The sequence below is a fragment of the Miscanthus floridulus genome, chromosome 14, assembly GCF_019320115.1.
Source record: "Miscanthus floridulus cultivar M001 chromosome 14, ASM1932011v1, whole genome shotgun sequence".
In the NCBI taxonomy this organism is placed as follows: Eukaryota; Viridiplantae; Streptophyta; class Magnoliopsida; order Poales; family Poaceae; genus Miscanthus; species Miscanthus floridulus.
Genome location: NC_089593.1, coordinates 1,672,141 through 1,678,140, shown reverse-complemented (window position 1 = coordinate 1,678,140; position 6,000 = coordinate 1,672,141).

The following is a 6,000-nucleotide window of genomic DNA, read 5'->3' as shown; positions in this document are numbered from 1 at the left end:
ATGATGAACTGCGTGGGTCTAATCTCCCGTTTTGGGTAGTATATGGGTTGTAGGAAGAAGGCCAAGGCGAGCTTTGGATTCCTTCGGATAGCAGATATTGGGAGTCTATGGTTCTATGTACTATTGGTGAGATGTAAGTGTGCCAAAGGGTTGGTTGGGCGGCCATACCTGGGGAAGGGCTAGTTGGCTTTGATTTGCTAAGTGGTGTTGGTTAGGTGTGTTGGAAGCTGCTAGGCTCATGCTTTGTATCTCCGCCTGCAAGCCGCCAACTACTTCCTGATCTCTGTTGCCTAAAGTGACGCCTGAATTGCCTTTGGTTGGCGGCGAAGATTACTACCAACCTATCTCTTTCTTGCTGCATACTTTGCAACTGGGCTTGGAGCTGTTGAAGCACATGCTCTGGGTTTGGTTCTGGCACCGGCTGCTCCTCTGTTGCCACGGGCTGATCCTCCGCGACATCTTCTTCTATGTCTGGCTCTTCAGTAACAGTAGCATAGGTGCTGCGGGTGTTACGCCTGGGCCTTTCCCTTCTAGTAGGCTCCGAAGGTGCTCTTGCGGAGGCTGCTCTTTTTCTTGCCATTGTGAGTTTTGCTTGGCCTACACGCGGTGGGTGCCAATGTTGGAAAACTAGGTTTCTAGTAGGTATAAGCGGTGAATTCTTCGCTTGGGCGGAGGCCTAGGCGAGGCTGAGAAAGTGATAGGTGGCCAAGCAATTAGGGTTTCATAAGTGCATTCACCAACTACCTTTACATAGAATCTAGCTCCCTCTTTTATATGACACTGTTTGCTACTATTTCATTGTACATCTCTGCCCTATGCCAGCTAAGGTACTTTCCTAAAATATCCTAAGACTAGTTCAAATCTTCAGGGGCACCTCGGGTCTTTTCCTTCTGCACCGCCTTTGCCTCTCGAGGCCTCAGCTGCAGGCCCGTGGGAGGCCCATTCTGACTCTGGTCGTAGTGCTGTAAGAGCTCCCTTCTCTCAGGCGGGGATCACACGGCCTTCGCCTGAACCGCCTAAGCCTCCGCCTATGCTCTGTGACCTCCGTCGAGGAGCTCCTCCGAGTACCTTCGGAGGTCTGCGCTTGGACCTCCGCCCTTTCCGGTGGTAAGAGGCGAAGGCTTTCCTTGGCGTTCCTGCGCTTTCACCTTCGCCACGCCAGCGTCGGACCCGAAGGCCTCCTCCGGTATACATGCGCATCATAAAACATGTAAACAATTGTTGTTACGTAGGGGCCTCCGCTACTCATATGTCTATGTCCCAACAGGTTTAGCCATTAAAATCAAGCAATTCCCTACCTTCGATCATCAATAATTTGTTATGTTCAATATCAACAATAAAGGTTCCATGCTGCTAGAGGTGCGTGTGTTGGTTCATGATGCCAAAGTGCCGAGCCAAATTTGGCGATGTCTCCAAACTTGGGCATAGCCAAAATTATAGTCAAGGTATGGACGGTGAGTAAAGTATGGCAAGGAAAGCCAAAAGTGTGGCCAGCACTCATAAAATAGGTTTTTGGATGATGACCAAGCCTGTAAAAAGTATAAGTATGACATGTGGGCTTCCCGTGTAATCTTTTTTTAACATAAGAAGTTAGCAAGATTTGGTCTTGAAATTATATATTTAATTGAAAGAAATATTAACTGTGAAAACAGTTTAAAAATCAGATGTGCAGGTTAAAAAATATTACTATAGAGAAGCTTTGTGGTCAATAAAAGTGAAGCATTTGATTCAAAATGCCACCCTCAGCATGTGGAGGGGCAGCGACCAGGGGCGGAGCCAGCTATTTGGCTAGCTTTGGCGGCCACCATACCAAAAATATGTAGAAAATACCAAATATATACAGTATATATACATGATATACGTCCAAAAATACATGCTGATCCGCTGGTGGTTGGGCTGGTGATGGGTCTATATAGCAATTAGCAAACCTAACAAAAAGAGCTAATCTCCTCTCAAAAAACAGAAAGAAGCTAATCTGACAGCCACTAGCATGATATGTCCGGTTCTTTTCCTCCATAAATCTGATGAACCGACTACTTCATCTGTTCTTATTCTGAAATCCGATCACAAGTCCACAATGGCATCAAATTAGAGGAAATACGTAATGAAAGGAATTTTTTTAATTTTGAATTCTAACTAGTCTACTTTTCGGATCAATTAATTTACATAGGAATTCTCTTAAAATATTAATACACAGATTTATTTGAAGAGCATTTTTGCTAAAGCAACCCGGTCCGTTTGTAATATATATTTATATAACTTTTACTATACATGTTTGATCTTTTGTAAACCTTTTGCCACATCTAAAAATTATAACTTTTACTATCTCCGTGACTGGCAGCGACCAAGCCAAAATTGGGGTTGTCACTTCTTGTCTGGATCATGAGCCAACTTTTGGCTTTGGTTCGTACTGAGGTGCCATTTTTTCTTTTGTGTACGACCAATATTTGGCCATAAACCTAAATGATGACCAAAATGCTTAGGCAATGCTCAATTTGGCTTGGACCCAAACAAGGTCCATTTCCGTGTTCCCTTCTATGCTCATCTCTGCATAGGGATTGTCCTTGGAAGATTTTTCACCCACAGTCCCACTTGTTCACAACCGTGGAGTGCCTTCATAAGGATCACAACAAATTAGTGTTTAGCACACACATGCTTCAACAAAATGGTGTCTTACCGCATTCGGAGGCATATTGTGATGACGTGTAATTCTTTTTGCAAGAAATCTGTTTTACTTTTGGAACTAAAGAGTAGTCTGTTTTCCCTAATTCTAGATGCTAAGAGCTGAGGTGGCGTTTGTACTACCTCGAGCCATAAAACATGTCATTTAAAACAAGATTTGGTCAGACCGTAAAAGTTGCAAACTTAAATAATTTTATAATTATTTGGTTTGAAAACATGTAAGTTATATGTGTAGATTTCTACTCAACTGTACTTGTTAAATCTCAAAGTTTTAAAGGATTGTAAGGAGATGTTCTAGATGAAATTAGTAGCCATAGATACGTAATGAAGAGCGTGCAAACTGCAAAGTCAAATGGGACAAGTATTTTTGACTGGAGAGAATAGCTTTTGTTATCTAGCGCTGTTCTTTTAGAACTTCATCTTACTCACATTTCTAGAAAGGATAGAGCGATAAAGTAGTTCGGGTCAAATTTTTCTGAAGCAAGAAATAGGGCATATTTTTAACTTATGAATTAGAACCTTTCGAAGTGGACCATTTCTCAAAACTCACATCTGGTATACTATACTATATAATAGGCCACTCTAAAATCTGAATGACAGTTAAAAATAGTCATATAACCTATAATAAAATTTCTGAAATAAAATTATATTCTTCTTTTCCCATACTGCCACAGTGCCGCTAGAAGGTTTGTCGGCCATTCTGTTTCTTCTAATAATATATATACTACATCAAAAGCCTTTTTGTTCAATTCGAGAAGAAGGTTCTAATGTTCTATGCAATTACAAAAAAAGGATTTTCATTGGAATGGTAAGTCTGTTAATCTGTTATAATCCCCTACCATCCCACATAAGTTATAGGACTGTCTCATCACTCATGTGCTGATTGGTACAGTACTACAAGCTAAAGGCCGTGTCCATTTTTTAGAAGTGAAGGAGAACGATGAGGAAAACAACAATCAGTCAATCACTAAACTACAACTTTCTGAAACAGCATATAAAAATGATTTGACCCATTAAGTTGGCACTTTATGTGCGTCGATCTTTTAGTCGTCTCCTTACCTTCAGTTCTTCACTACATATATACTTCTAAAAGAGTGATGAATGATCTGAACATCTTAGAACCTAATAGCAAACCACACATACTGACATACGTACCTTCTAACATATCTTTGACCTGAAAGGAAAACTACAGAGAATTGGGAAGAGGGCAAGCCTAGCATGGTGGAAGAGAATCACTCACTTAGCCAGAAGGGCCGCCATAATCCACATTTCATCCATCATGAGGGATCGGAGGTCCCCCAGATGACGAACCAAATAATGGAGATAGGCAAGCCATTCTTGGCTAAGGGAGATAGGCTCCTCATCTCCATGTAAGGCTCCCCTCTTCACTTGCATTGTTCGCCCATGAACTTCAGGCAAGCATTGACCTCTGATATTTATAGTGTGGGCAAGAGGAGGGGTTTGATAGTGATGCTAGGCTGCCCTGTTGCATTTTGCTTCGTATAGCATTGACCTGTCCCCTCAATGCAGAATATATTCTACAGCAACAAGCGGTCTTTTCAGGAAAACCGTAGCTTAGCCAAATCAGTTTTGAGTGGATAAGTATGCATGTAGGAGGTTGCAATACGTCAATGCACACTAGCCACTTGATTATTTTTAATATTTTTCAGATCTGCTTGGACTTCTAAATTATCTTTTGAGATAACCATACATATTACATATTTTGTTTGTGACAATTATCCTTATACAGCCGATCACTTACAAAAAATTCTTCCAGTTGGTACAAAATTTTGTTTCATCGCACATCAACCCATTTGACTATTAGGCTTATATTTACTACTCCATCCATTCTAAATTATAGTTTGCTTTGGTTTTGTTCTAAGTTGAACTTCTCTAATTCTGATCAAGTTTGTAGATACATATCATAACATCTACAACTTCAAATAGATGCTCGATCTATCAAAACATATTGGAATTTAAATAAACTAATTTGATGTTTTGGGTGTTTGTGCATTTTTCTATAAACTTGGTCAAATTTAAAAGAAGATTTACTAATGGCAAAGCCAAATTGGACTGTAATTTGGTACGGAGGAAGTAGTTGCCGATGTTTTCTTAGAACCACATGATAAATAGCATGGTCCAACTCCATATCTCAGGATGCTATATTCATCCTTTAGTATCATCCTCGGATGGTAGAGACTGTAACTTTGTTCCGTTATCTTAAAAAAAAAGTTTCTAAAACTACAAGTTTTGGCTCCATTTTCAGATAAATGAAGGCAAATATGAGATGATACTATTTTACTGGAACAATTTTGCAGCCTCATATTCACATTATGTAATGATAAAATGAGAATCAAGACCCCTTAAATTGTATACCACTAGTCATGATATTGTCGTGTGATTCTCAATGCCGGGAAGTATGTGAACCTAAAAGCATTGAGCTTGAGAAAAACTAGAGTACTTGTGCAAAAAAAAGGGTTAATTATTAATAAGAAAGCTCATGGTAAGAAAAAAGAGGTCCTATACACGAACAAACTCTGAAATGAATATTCGCCACACATCTTATTAAGAAAATATTATATGTACTTACAGCTTGATATAGAAGGTACACAGGCCTAATTTCTCTGACCCTTTTTGATAAAATAAAATATTCTGTCTCCTGTAAGATTTGCATATATACTCCATTTTCCTTTTTGTTTGTTCCTTCAGAGGACATCATTTTCAGCTGGGACAAGTGCTACAATCAACCATGAAATTGCCAAAGCAAGGCTCTATGAACACATGGCAGATATGTTTGGCATTAAGATATCCCTGCCTAGACTTGGTGCCCTCCTGCAAGTGGCTGATGCTGAATTTGAGATGCCATATATATACGAGTCAAGTATCAAAGATCCTGTTCTCAAAGATATCGTGCAAATCTGTAGAAGAATCCAATATTTGGGTGGCTGCCAATTGCCAACTGTCTCTAGTAGTAACACTGCAGGTGGCCAAAGTCTCTAGTGGAAGAATAAGTTCCATTAAAAGGATCCGTGCAAATAGCCTTTCCCAGATTCCACCCTCTGCATCTTCATTCCGAACATTGTACTAAATAGTCAACGACAGGTCTCTGCATGTCAACCTATATGGTTTTTTGTTAAAAAAAATGATTCATATGGTTTACTGGACTCATACTTTTCTAAAGTTATCCATATGTCTTTAGGATCAACTTGACCATTTGACATCCATCTTTGAATATCTTTTGTATGTAGATCATGAAGCAATATGATTTTAAGTTCTCGACCGAAATCTTTTTCACCAGCTGAGAAACTGCATTTTTAT